The sequence below is a fragment of the Myodes glareolus genome, chromosome 27, assembly GCF_982192425.1.
Source record: "Myodes glareolus chromosome 27, mMyoGla1.1, whole genome shotgun sequence".
In the NCBI taxonomy this organism is placed as follows: domain Eukaryota; kingdom Metazoa; phylum Chordata; class Mammalia; order Rodentia; family Cricetidae; genus Myodes; species Myodes glareolus.
This window is the reverse complement of record NC_142052.1, coordinates 10,070,929-10,085,463: the sequence shown is the minus strand read 5'-3', so window position 1 is coordinate 10,085,463 and position 14,535 is coordinate 10,070,929. Positions and strand designations below refer to the sequence as shown.

The 14,535-nt window shown below is 37.3% G+C and overlaps 1 protein-coding gene across 2 annotated transcripts in view; it reads right to left on the bottom strand.

Moving 5' to 3' along the window:
• The window catches only part of Sema3a (semaphorin 3A), a 475,159-nt gene that overhangs the window by 287,886 nt on the left and 172,738 nt on the right, over positions 1–14,535 (bottom strand). For both annotated transcript variants that reach the window (XM_085684250.2, XM_085684251.2), the window contains one exon: positions 13,999–14,076. The gene's annotated coding sequence lies outside the window, so the exon portion shown is untranslated. The remainder of the gene's footprint in view (positions 1–13,998; positions 14,077–14,535) is intronic.

The window sequence follows — 14,535 nt, the reverse complement described above, 5'->3', positions numbered from 1 at the left end:
CCATTGATGAGGTACAAGATTAAATTTTCAAACAACAATCATTATTTGTCTAGAGATACAGGTAAATTTTATTATTTTACTATAAATATTTGAATTTCCAACTACATAGACACTGCTAACTTTTCATTCCAGTCTTATTCAAGTAATTGGTACAGAAATTTATAGAAAGTTATGAGCACAAGAATGCAAATATGGAGCTGGCAAGATGGCTTGGAGAGTGAAGGTGCCTGCCATTTAAAGAGGTTCAAATTCCAGGTCCCATATGGTAGAAGAAGAGAAGTGACTCCCAGAAAATGTCCTCCAATTCCCATATGCACATTATGGACCATGGTATGGCCACATGTGCACAAGCATGTGCGGCCACATGTGTGACTGCATGTGCACAAGCATGTGCACTCATGCTCACGTGCCCCAAGCATGCACACACACAGAATGAGGAATTTTTTAAAGAATACAAAGACCATTGCTAATGTTTCATACTCAAATTTTATTTAAAATGTGCTTGACTGAATTCCTTCTCATCCTTTGACATCTAATTTACATGCTCCATAGCTAAACAACAACAAAAGCGCTTACATATGTATTGCTGCCTTATACATTTTAATATGAAGTTCTAAAATTTAAAGCATTACACATTTCAAAATGAAAATTTGTGTTACCATGTTCTTTAAAGCTACCAAAGTAAGACCAACACATCATAGACTCTCCAAGCAGGAAAGCACTACCTAGGCATGGGAGAAGCTATTTCCTTCGTGGACATCACTTAGTCTTTATTTATTACTGGGTTCAGGCTACTGGTACCCCTCACTGGCCATTCCTTAGGCCAGAAGTGAGTAGCTACTTAGGAGGCAAAGCTGCCCCAGTCCCATTTAATTCTCTAACAAGTTAATTCCTTTGGGCCAAATAGTCATGCGGGGCACCTGCCGTGCAAGTGTTAAAGAAGTAGCAAGGGAAAGCCTGCCACAGCTGTGCTGTAATCACTGGAGTGTGCCCAGTGCATAATGGCGCATTAGGTAGGCAGTGATCTCTGCCAGTTTATGAGGTCTCTTACAGAATTAGGCAGGCGCTTTCACTGAAACCCATCGGGCAGTAATTGCTACTTCTAAGCCAATCCATTTTCAAATTACCATCCAATTGTGACTGATGACCTCACTACAAATCCGCTTATCCAACTCTAACCACTCAGCCAACAAGCGGCATCACTCCTTATTAGTTATTCTTTGCAGTTCTTTACCAACTAGAGATTCTTTTCGCCATTCTTAGTCACCTTAGGTGTCACCACGCCTGCGAAGATAAACATGAGGCATGTTAAATGCTGTCTAATTGCCAGGGATAATTTGGAAGGCACAAAAAGGGCAAGAAGAATACGCAACTGGAAGGTAACACTTGGTTCTAAACAGAGAGGCTGCTATACATTGTGGCTATTTCATTTCAAATAACTGACGTGGAATTGAATTATACAGAATCTCTGACTCGATTAAACAATCCATCATCACAATGTGTCATAATCCCTTGAGAAATAATCTGGGTGCTGTCTAAGGACTCCAGTGGATCAAACTAAAATTGAAAGTGAGAAAGACAAACCGTTCCTATGAACAACAGAAGTTGCACTCAGTGCGTTATCTAATGGAAAGCACACAAAGTGGAAATGTAGTGACAGAGGACACAGCATCAGAGCTCACAGAGTGGATTGCTAATTACCCTCATCAAACCTTGTCAGAGAGGCTGCCACTAATGGCACTATAGTCCGTGAAGGCCAGTGGCTCCCTGAATGAATTCACAAAGACTGTATTAACATGCCACTGTAACTCTGTTCTTCAGAAGACAGCCGTATGCTGTAAGTGCTGAAGCCTTTGACATATTTATTATTAGGTTCAACAATTTATTACATGGTTCATAGTTACTTACAGTTTGGGAAGTATCTTGTCCTGTTAGATGAAATTGTTTCATGTTGGCCAGATAGATAAACTATAATTGGTGAATATATTAATAAATATGTGGAAATATCATTTACATATTTCATGTAGTAAATTATATACAAGCAGTAATTGGGACACAGTTGCAGCAAAATGATAGAATGTATGTTTACAAATGCATCAAACAAAGCCCTAGTTAGAAAAATCTCAGCCGTGGCAGGGTGATGGATGAGGAAAAGAAGTAATTATTTCCACGTCTATAATTAAAGCGTATATTTTCGAATGTTTCTAAGTCGAGCATAATCAGAATTTAAACATCTGGACCAATCACTGTTGGGGAGCTCCATCGTGGCTGTGTAATCCACAGTGCCCTGTGCAGTGGACTGGCATAATGGCCTATTCAGAGCCGGTAGCAGCACTTCAGTGTTCCGAAAGGCCATCTTCTCAAAGGCCTTGGGGCTGCTTTCTCACACTTGCTTTCGAATGGTGCACGCATGCCAGGGCTTCCTTCTGCATGCTAATCAACGGGTTTTTAGTCACTTGTAGGCCAGAGAAGAGCAATTCATTTGTAGAGGAAACACTACCCACTCCAACTTACCTGATAGTAGGCAGGGTGAACAAAGCAAGGAGCAGGTGAAAAAGAATATTTCCATTTCTATTAAAAAAAAACCCTCATGTTTAAAAACAGTATCGTGAGTGATTGTGCAAACAAGTTGATGGGGGAGGGTGACAAGTGTATAAATTTCAGAGAGTAGTGAAAACTATATCAGGTGTGTTACCTTTTTATTGTTTTAATATTACTTTATGAATTTCAAAATACATTATATTTTCAATGAAAATCAGACACCAGACAGCTCTAGATAAAAATTAACTCCACCCTTCAATTAATTCTACTATTTCTGCCTCAGGTTTCCAAAGTCAACAATAGCTTTCCTGTTTTGTACCACCCCTGTCAGCACATCAAGGGAAATATACACACATATGCACTGAGTGGATTAAGTTTTGTTAGAAAGAGCAGCCTCACAGGAGCATCATAATACTTCTTAGGGAAGTGTTCTTTTGAGAAAATATACATCATAAAGGAATCTGCAGCAAAATGAATAACACTCTGACAGATACTTTAAAGAAATACATAATATTTGACAATTTAGTTTCAAATCACATTGCTTAACTCTTCACCAATGATGTACATTGTAAGAACTCTGGAAGAGATGATATTCTTGTCCTTATTGACATTATTTTAGTAAAATTGTGTCTTTCATTACAGCACATTTCTTGATAATGTCTTAAGAATATTCACATGAATTCCTTCCATCCAGAATGCACTCATATCAAAGAATCATGAAAGATACCAATTTCCTTCATTATAAATGCCAATTGTTCAAGAAATATCTTTTTATTAGCAAAAATATTAAGAGCTCGAGAAATACCTCATTGGTTAAGATCATTTGTTCCTCTATCAGAGGACCTGAATTCACATACCAGCATTCACATGTTGGTTCACAGAGATAGTTACCTCCAATTGCAGAGACTCTACTGCCCTTTCTGACCTTCCAAGGCCCAAGACATGCAAGCGGTATGTGTGCAAGCATGACAAAAAACATTCGCACACAATAAAAATGAAAGAAATAAATTTTAAAATATACCTTGGTGAGGGAGAATTGTCTGTATTCTGTCAATCATATTTTAAATAAATGCTGATTGGCCAGGTAGAAAGTATAGGCAGAAAAACCAGACAGGAAGTAGAGGTGGAGCAAAGAGAATGGGAGTATTCTGGGAAGCAGGAAACTTCCTCCACCATTCCTGCCCAGACCACAGAGAAGCAAAGATGTAACCTGCCCCACTGGAAAAGGTACTGAGCCACATGGCTAACACAGACAAGAATCATGGGTTACTGTAAGATGTAAGAATTAATTAATAAAAAGACTGAGCTAATGGGCTAATCAGTTTATAATCTTATGGAGTCCTGTGTGTGATTTTCTTTGGGACTTGCCAGCTGTAGGGTCCTGGAGGAGGACGGAAATCCCCACAGCTGGCCCTCATGTTACACTACCCACTTAGCAATTTTTATACATTCTCTGCATGTGTAGTTTGATATGCAGCTATCCCATATATGTTTTAGCCAGTTTTACGTTATCTTATTTGACTATATTTGAAACTAATGAGATTAAATCACATTAGACTGATGGTCTGCTAAAGCAGAGTGAAGACTGAAACGCGGGCACGCCACCATTTTCAGCCTTAACACATTGTACTGAAAATTTTAGAGTTGAGTTCCCACGATGGAATTCTTTTGATTATACAGTAATTGTTTTACTCTAATAATTAACCACACTACCTGGGATATTTGAAATATTCAGAAAATGAATAATAAAAAGAATATATTACCAACAAAGTTTCCTCTTCTCTGTCCACTCAAACTTCCAGAGAGGGAATAACATATGTGTAGCTATTTGTGCCCCACAGAATGATGTTTAGCCTCAACACTCCTTTCTGGCTTCCCTGATGCCCCTGTTGAAAATAGGTAAACTTTAAGTTTCAGATGGTGAATGGAGCATGGGGAGAAATTTCCTTTTCCTCTCTGTTCCGTGGGCCCTGTCTGTCGGCTGTGGATTTTAGTATGTGAAGTTTTCCTTAGCTTCTTCACATTTCTACCGTGATCATTCCATGCAAACTTGGCAATCAATAGTTGAGTGGAATTTCAACTAACGCGTCTCAGATGTGTGTTCTCTTAGCCTGCGGGATGTGGAAGGGCTTCATTCAGGAGGCACCTCTGTCTAGCATCAAAGTCTAGACTAGCAGTTGGTCTAGAATATTGCTGTAACTTGGTGGTCTCTTAGTTCAAAATATAAATTCGTCAAAATGCTGACAGTATCATTTTTGTTGGATGAGTGGCATTAGGGTCATTACTTTTGTCGACTGACTCTGTGTGGTCAACCATGAAGTCAAGGTAAAGATTTACTTCATTCACAGAATATAAATGTCATAATTTATCTTCTGCCTGGGGCAAATTTTTTCAAAAGAATACATTTTAAAATTTGGAAACTATTGGGAATGAATACCACATGCTTCTAGTAAGGGCAAATAATCAGTTTCACTAGGCTCAACATTTTTATTTCCATATATTGCTTGCTTCAGTATGTGATTTGAGACAAATAAGTTTGCCTTTCTTATTTCTTTTTTCTCTTTACTTACATGGATTGTGAATAATTTTCTTTAAATAATATTTCAGCACTAATTTTCATTTATTTAGTAAAAAGAGACTAATATGTAAAACGTAGAAATTATATACTTGGATACTCTTACTTTTACCTCCTTTCTGTAGTATATCAAATCTATGTTGTATTTTAAGGTCTAATTAAGACTTTTTTATGATTATGAGGAAAAGAAAATCAATCAACATGTGTTAAGGTAATGGCAATAGACATTCTCAGGCATTCTTGGGTTTGATACTAAAATCTACAGATACTTGCCAAAGTCATTTTTTAGACAAATATTCTCATATATTACTAGAAACCATAAGAAATTGTATAAGTAAGCACAGATATAACATTTTAACAAATTATATCTAATAGAATAATCAGCATGTTAACTGATCAATTACTAGTGAATGAAACGCTAATGAATAGAATTTCAGATCCCAATTGGCACAGAATTTGCAAGCCATACATTAAGCAGTATTGTAGATGTGCTGAGAACTAAAAAGTACTGATATTTTTATAAGACATATTTAGGTGAAGCCCAGAGTTTGAATAGAGGTGGGTGGTTTGGTGAATAAGGTTTATATTGATTAATAAGGTAGTCCAGTTGAAATAATCTCACAATGGAACCACACATCCATCCAACTACACCTCTTTTAAATGACAATTTCAAGAAATTTATTCTTCTAATCCTTAAGAAATAAATGATAGTAATAAAAAGGGTTGAAAAAATACATTCATGCTATCTACTACACACATATAAAGCTTGAACATATATGTATCATGTTTTCTTCCCTACTGAATATTGGGCAGAGTGCCTACCTTCCAGTAGCTTTCACTGTATGAGGGATTCTGTCTGCTCTACGGGGCTAGTTAAGGTCATCATTAAATTATAAAACTATAATTGATATTGTTCATGTGAGCCATAATGTCTTGATGTCCTGTGATTTTATGATTGTGCATGCCTTTGTTTTATTTATCTTTGTATTTTACATATGTTTCCTTGCAATAGCTTCACATTCAATATCCAAAAAGAATTTGAAATTCTGAGGAGCCTAATAGTTCTTAGCATCCTAATAGATGTGAAGGGACTTTTATTTTAGATTCTACTACTATTGTTGCTTTCCAGGTTGATATTGAAATTTATGTTTTAAAGGGTCACAGTTGAACAGTATAACGTTCTTTAAAGTCGCTTCAAAGAGTAGTGCCAGTCTCATAGCCATGTTGCTCAGTAAGGACATTTTCTGAACACAATCCCATAGTCTTTTTTTTTTGAGAATATCTAAACATGTTTGAGAAAGAATAATCAAAATGTAGCATATTTAGAGGTTCCATCTGAAATCCAGTCTCTTGGTGGAAAATAATTCTATGGTTTGGTGCGAAATTTTTAGCTTGCAACTTTGAAACAACAGCAGAAATGAACTTGTTGATGGAAGCTCAAGATAACTGGTACCCACATGCTTAGAATGAAGTAAAACAAGGGGTCCTTTAAAAGTGAGGTTTTAAGGCCTAATTTTGGAAGTGTAGTTTCAATGGTTACATTCAGGACATGGATTTATAGACAACATTCTGCAAATACAACTATTACGAATACATTATTTCCTTATACTTCCTCCTTTACTGTTACATTCATTTCTCGTTAAATTCTGTAAAACAATTACAGAAGAAGAAAGGACTGGGGCTGTTTCCATAGCAACTGCCTCAGACCTCAGGCAATTCCCCAGTGAATCTGGGTAGTACTTGTAGACATAAATTGTTTCAAAGGCCAGTTGTGGCCCAACAGGGATATAGTTTTGATGAAACCCAGATGAACTGCAACTGTATTTTAGCCTATACTCCCACTTAAACTATAGTCAATTACCTGCCGTAATAGTAGAACAGAAATAACATGAGTAATGAAATCTGCAGATCATCCCAAAGCATCATTTCAGCCAACAATGTCCAAACCTTCCCCTGTCAACTTCTTAGTAAAACAACTTAGCTTGAATTAAAGCAGACAGATGTAGTGTTCTGTCTCTTACTGCAGTATAGGTGCCAATAGTTATAGAAAATGATACTTACATTTTGGTCACAAAAGAGAAAAGACATAGTAACCATTGTCACTTTAGACATCTGTTTCTGAAAAGTAGATGGTTGAGTTTCTATCCCCATCAGATTTGTGGATGCACATTGTCATCATTTATCATACTACTGTAGAAAAGCAGGACTAAGTAAAATGTACTTGATTATTTGTTAAGAATATCAGGCAAATTCTAATTAAATCAGGCAAGTTTCCTCTGCCTCCCTTAACCCCAGAGGAAGGGATAGCAGAGTATAATAACAAAGAGAAATCTATTCATTCTCTAAGTTCAAGAGAATGATAAAAAAGCAATCATAAAAACAGAACATTGCCAGAACTTTAGAGAATGACAAATTACCATGAAATCAATTTATGCAGAGAAGGGGAGTTGGCAAACTTAGGATAAGCAAGACAATTATAACTAATGACATGGAGAGTTGATTAGCACTGCATGTAAATCCTACTGGAAGACATAGGGATTGCTATGAAAATATCAACGTCCTTCGATTGCTCCAAAAATGTTAACAACAGTCAAACACTGCATCGGTGCACGCTACCAGAGAAACCTGAAGTTACTGGATAAAGCATTCTATATAAATAATTTGGGGTCCAGAGTGAACATTTTCAGTGTAATAATCTACAACACAACCTCTAATCCATTTTAGCCTCAATCTCATTTCCAGCCTTACGAGCAATTACAGAACTGCTCTGATGTCTCATTCATCAACACCAGTGTCTACCATCAAATTACCTGACACATGGAAATTAGTTAAGAAAAATAATGATGGCAAACAACAACACATGAAATCCATCACTAAAACCTTGGAGGAGACGAAGGCAATGAGGAAAATACAGAATATGACAAAGTATGATCCACATTCTCTAGATATATTTGTTATATTAAAATCAAACAAGCAAGCCAACAGGCTACAAGACAAAGAAACATACAACCATATGGAATTGTTGGGACGTAAGACTATGAAAAGGAAAATGATAATTTAAATAGAAATTTGAAAGGCTAAGTAAAGAAAAAAATTCATTAAGGAAAACAATAAGAATACAAAATGGAGTTAGATATAACCAAAAATTAATGAAGATATTAAGTTAATATTGAAGGGTTTAGGACTCTTGGGTTGTATAGATAGAGCAGGATGAGTAAGCTATTGTCTCCAAGTTTCTGCTCAATTTCTGCCTCTACCTTCTTTCCTGAATTGTTACTCTGACTCACTTCATGAGGCACCACAACTGTACACTGAATTAAGTCCTTGCCTCTATAATTGCCTTTGGTCATGGAGATTATCACAGCACTAGAAAGTAAACAAACATATCATCTGGAATATGTGTAAGTGAAAAGCATTACCATAGATAAAACAAACATTCATAATGACTAAAGTGCCAATTCAGCAAGAAGATACCCAGAGTCTAAATGCGTGAGAATCCTTAAAGCATCCACAGTATATGAGAAGCAATAATTCTCATAACCAAAGATAAATAAAATTTTATAACAATAGGAAGAGAATTTGTCCGATGCTATAGGCAGGAAATCCAGAAACAAACAAACAAAAATAAGCAAATAAACAAGCAAACCCCAGCGGATCTAAAGAAAAATGCAAAGCATCCGGAATCTAATCATCTATAAAAGCACTATTCTTTCTGTGAAGAGAAACTGTGCTTAACAATGCGATTCCTGCTATTGGTTATCAATATGACAGGATCTAAAATCACTAGGAGGCAGCCATCTAGTTTGCCTATGAGGGATTATCTTGATTAATCAAGGTGGGAGGGCTCACCCTAATTGTGGGCAACACCATTCATCCCTCAGCCTTTGGGGAAGCTAGTTGAACAGGAGCATTCACAGCACCTGGCTTCCTGACTATGTACACTTGGGAAAACAACACCTGCCTCCCCCTCTTGTAACCATGTTTCCCCACAATGACAGACTGCGCTGAAATAAGCCTTTCCCTTCCTAAGCTGCCTTTGTCTTGTTATGTTTACCAAACCATCAGGAACACTCACTAAAACATTTTGTCTATTTCTCACCTACCAAGCCTTTTTCTGGGAAGTGCCCTTTGTATTCTGAGGGATATTTCTCTAAGAGAAACAGATACACAGCCACTAAAAGATATATCTGCAATAACTTATAGAAAATCAATTTACAAACACTCAAAATAAAACTGATCATCAACTAACACTAGATCGGAAAAAATAATTTCATCATAACCTCTTGATAAAATAAATATTAGCAGTAAAGTTAAGATCCTCATACACACAAGTATATGCATTTGTAAATAATGATGCTAAGTGAATAATATTAAAAATACGCTGGAGTGGGGATGCATAGACCTCATTTGGAAGGGGAAAGTCTTATGCGTAGACTTGGGACAGGAAATGACAGGAGCAGGAAGGAGCAGGTGAGTGGCGGGGAGCAGGATGAAGGCAGAGAATTTGAGGAGAGACAGCTGGAATTGGGGAGCATTGGGGGTGAAAACTTAGTGCAGTAGAAAGTTCTAGGCATCTATGAAGGTGACAATAAGGACTCCTAGTAATGAAGGATAGGGAGTCTGAATTGACAATCTTCTGTAGCCAGGAAAGGCTTCCTGTGGTGGGTATGTGTCACATTTGGTTGAGTTGTTGGCTGTGGGGTTCCTATGGTGATTCCTAAACAACCCAGGCTCATGCTACAAGGAAACGTTTCTCCCTGAAAATGACAGAGGAGCCCTATTGCTAATGACAACATTCATACAGCTCTGTGAATGTAGAGAGGTCAAGTTGGCGCCCATATAGTACCTTCAAACCTACATTCTTGTCTCTGGTTCAGGAAGACACTCTGCAGGCTATGGAAACAGAAACCTGGACACCAACCCAGACCCAAAACCCTCCACCTACAATCTTTCCTGCCTCAAATTGTGCTGGGGTAATGGAGGCACAGAATGTGTGGGAGTTATCAATGTGTTTAACTTCCTGAGGGCTACAGCACAAGAGGGAGTCCATGCCCTATACTGCCTGGATGGCCATAAACCAGAGACTGAATAGCCTACAGAACTAGGATAAACCCAAACATGACTGGCCAAAGAAGGAAGGAAAAAAGGAATGAAGAAAGGAAGGAAGAAAGGAAGAAAGAAAGGAAGGGAAAATCAAATGATATTCTGTTATACTCATAGATCAGAGGCATTTTAGGTTGTCATCCAAAGGTCTTCCTCTGACAACAGATTGATGTGGGATTCTCCTGTTTGTGCTGTAAATACCATTGGCGAATAAAGAAACTGCTTTGGACCTACAGCAGGGCAGAATTTAGCTAGGCAGGAAAAACTAAAGTGAATGCTGGGAGAAAGAAGGGAGGAGTAAGAGAGAAGTTATAGACCCGTTGCTGGAGACAGACATGCTGAAACTTTGCTGGTAGACCATGACCTCAGATTAATGGAGATAGGTTAAACTAAGATGTAAAAGTTAGCAAATAAGAAGCTAGAGCTAATAGGCCAAGCCGTGATTTAATTAATATAGTTTCTGAGCAGTTATTTCAAGGCTGTGCAGCTGGGAAATGAACAAGCAGCCTTATTACAACAACAGATGGGAGTAGGTGCAGAGACATTCAGCCAGACAATATGCAGAGAGAAAGTCAAAGTTGGAAATCTCCATCAGGTCCCTCTTCTTGGGGAGAGAGGCAGCCCACAGAAGAGGGGCAGAAAGGTTATAGGAGTCAGAGGGAATGGAGAACACCAGGAGAACACCGCTCTCATAATCAACTCAGCAGGGCTCACATGAGGGTCACAGAGACTGAAGCAGCAGGTCTACATGGGGTGCACCAGGTTCTCTTGTATATGTTATAGCTGGCAGGTTGGCATTCTTGTGGGAAACCTAATAGTGGGAAGAGCTGTGTCTCTGACGCTTTTGCTTGCTTTGGGGACGCTTTTCCTTCTATTGAGTTGCTTTGCCCAAGTATTGATACTAGGGTTTTTCCCTTGTCTAATTGTATCTCATTTTATCCGATTTGATAGTCTTCTCTTGGAGGTTTGCTTTTTTTCTGAAGGGGAACAGAGATGAGCGTGTGTCTTGGAGAGAGGGGAGCTAGACGGAGTGGACTGAAAATGAAGACTTTTAACCTTGACCTCAAGGACAATTACACACCATCGCTCATCTCAGCATTGTGATTACACCTTCCCTCACACCCACACATTTTTAATTTTCCTTCTCAGCTCAGGGCTTCCTTCTCTCACCTATAGACTCTGTAATGACTTTGTCCTTCTTGAGTGAGTACTCAGCATCTTTATATTAAGACATTAGAATATAATAATTAGTAGAATTTATAAAACACATCAAACACATCTGAGAAAACATAGAGCCAGAACTATTCTTGTGTTCGGGAAATATGTATTAAAAAGTATCATGGATCTTGCCATGTTTACTTTATTCAAACATATATATTTCTCAACAATAGAAATAGTTGAGCCTGCAAAAATGTCATCCATCTATTCTTAAATGTTTAAATAAAACTTTCATAACTATTGGTAACACCAATAATTCCCTTTAGATTACTTCTGTTCAAAATTCCAGAACTCAACTTTTTAAATCCACCGCCTAACTTTTTCACCTCTGATAATGATTATTGCACTCATGAGATACATGTTTTTATATTTTATATAAATGAAACCATGAGGTATTTGTTTTTTTGTGCCTATCTTACTTGACTTACCGTAATTTCTCTAGCTTTGCCTGTGTTGTTAACAAGGAAAGGCCTCCCCAAGTTTTCAGTCTATTACGTTTTATTAGAGAAGTCTAATTTGTATAATAAAAAGCATTCAGGGAGCTGTTAAGTAAAAATGAATACATTTGTTGCTTTCTTCAGAAAACTACAACAGTAGGTGGTAAGTGAGGAGTAATATAATAAAAGCAACCATAAGTCATAAAATACATAAAATGTGGACTATCTATACATAGAAAAATACTGAATTATACATGATAAATACATATATTTTTCTGTAATTTTTAAGAGGAGAGTTGAGGGAAAAGATAGATAAAATGAAGGTCATATGACTCCCACCTTCCACCTTTAGATAAGTAGACCAGATATTCCATACAAATGATACATTTGTATTCTGGTTTATATATACTTATAATAGTTGAAACATGAGGACATGAATTCAGGTTTGTACAATCTGTATTATAGTTTAATATTTGGGAGATAATTCAAGACATTTTGTCATATTTTGATACTTGGACTTTTACAGATACTCATAAGTTGAATTTGTTCTCTCTACTCCTTTCAAGCCAATAATGTACATTATTTTATATATATATATATGTATATATATATATATAGTGATGTGAAACTCATTGATACGTGCTGTTGACGTTTATGAACTCATTCTTAGATACTTGCTCCATAATTGAGGCAACACTACAAGACAGCAATGACAGGCACTCAAACCACACAACATTGCAATTTTACCTTTCACGAATGTGGAATACCATCTAAGTCATGCCTGACAATTGCATCTTTTGTATACTCCCTTTGAATCTGTGACTGTTGAAGATATTATAATCAGAGAGTCAGGGACTGACAATTTGGTAAAATAGAATTGAATGTTCAATCTTGGTGCATATGGAAGCCCCACAAAAACAGCATTGAGGCAATTAGTATTGGGGAAGGGTGCTGAAAAGGAGATCAAGCTAACAATGGGTTTATAAACTCATATACATGTGCACAGTTAATACTGTTCTGGCAATGCTAAATATTATACTCTTAGTAAGAGAATTCAAAATTCCTACAAGTGTACCAGTTTTAACATACATCATGAGTTAGTGAATCTGGACCTTGTATGGCAAACATGTTGCTGATGGAAGAGGCTTTCCCACATAGCCATTTTAACACTGGCTTCACAAACACGGTCTTACATTCTTTATATTAGTATGAAACACATAGGGAAGTTTAACTTGTTCACATTAAGATAATAAATCCAAAGAAATCCAGTAAAATTGGATAGCTAAAAATCAAAATAAAATTTATGAATTAATTTTACTCAGTGGTCCTTAAGGTAAGGAAGAAGCATACACAAAGTCCGTGTTTCATTTTCTCCTTTCCAGCCCCCCACACAATCACTCATATATATCCACACATACTGTTAAATTCCTTTGTTCATTCTCTCCATTCTTTCAATAGCGACATGCGCAGGAAGCAGAATCACAAGATTAATACTACTAAACTGTCTCCTGACTGTATACGAGAAATGGACCCTGAAAAAGGCTCAAATAACTAGGGTGTCCACGTTCTGGACTGCCGACTGTGGTTTGATTTAAGGGTGATAGCTCAGTTTCAGATCTTTGGTGAAAATGAAGATGAAAGTTAGTAGAAACTGACTAGCTCCCTTGTGCTTGGCCCTGCTCTCTTTGGCTAGGTTCTGACTGATAGCAACCATCTGTGCCCCAGGAAATGCAGAAAGGGCAGGTTACCCAAAGGCTTCTTCTGAATGGCAATCTGCCTACACACCAGCCACCTCTGCTAGGAAACCCCTGGGAAAGTGGCCAACCTAGGGAAATTCCTAAGCATGAGGATTTATTAATCCTTTTATTAAAAAAATGGCAGCCATCTATTTTGTGGTATTTATTCTAAAACTGAAACGCAGCCTTCCTAGAATGTGTTTCTGTAAAATATCAGAACTCTCTCACGTGTCCAAATCATCCCAAAGGAGCGTATCCGCTGACAAAATGAAGTGCTCTTAACTTGTAAAATGTATCTTCTAAATTACCCGCAAAAATATGCATCAGTATATCTAAATTTTTAAGAGAATTTTAATATGTAAAAACATTTATTTAAAAAGAATCTTACCTCCTTTAAGTTCTTACTGCCTGAGACCCATTTCTTCAGTCCAACTGGTTATTTTAAGATCCTGAACATTTTAAGTTCCTACAAAAATAAACATGGTCATTGTTAGAATTCAGTCTAAATTCAACGTTTATTTATCTTAAATAGGGATCTCTCAAAACCAAAAGTCACCTTGAAATACCTTGAACTACCTACATCTCTTTAATAGAAAAGCAAGGTGGCAATACTGGAAAGGTGCCATAGGAGGCAGGCATCAACTCAAGCCATCACCCACTCTGGTTCCAGAGAGCAAGTTAACAACTTATATTCACTGAGCAGATTAAAGTCCCTTAAAATCATTTGTTTTTGATGCTCTGACCATGTCGAGGAGGAGTTGCAGCCCTAACACACTCTACTGATGTGTCTTAATGCTATGATGTCCTCAGAATTTTCATCAGTGATGTAAGGCTCCAACTAACCACCCAGCTAAACAATCAAGTCATGTTACTGTCAGCGAGTGTCTGGATTTCACTTCAACCCAGGGTTTTATTCATTATTTAT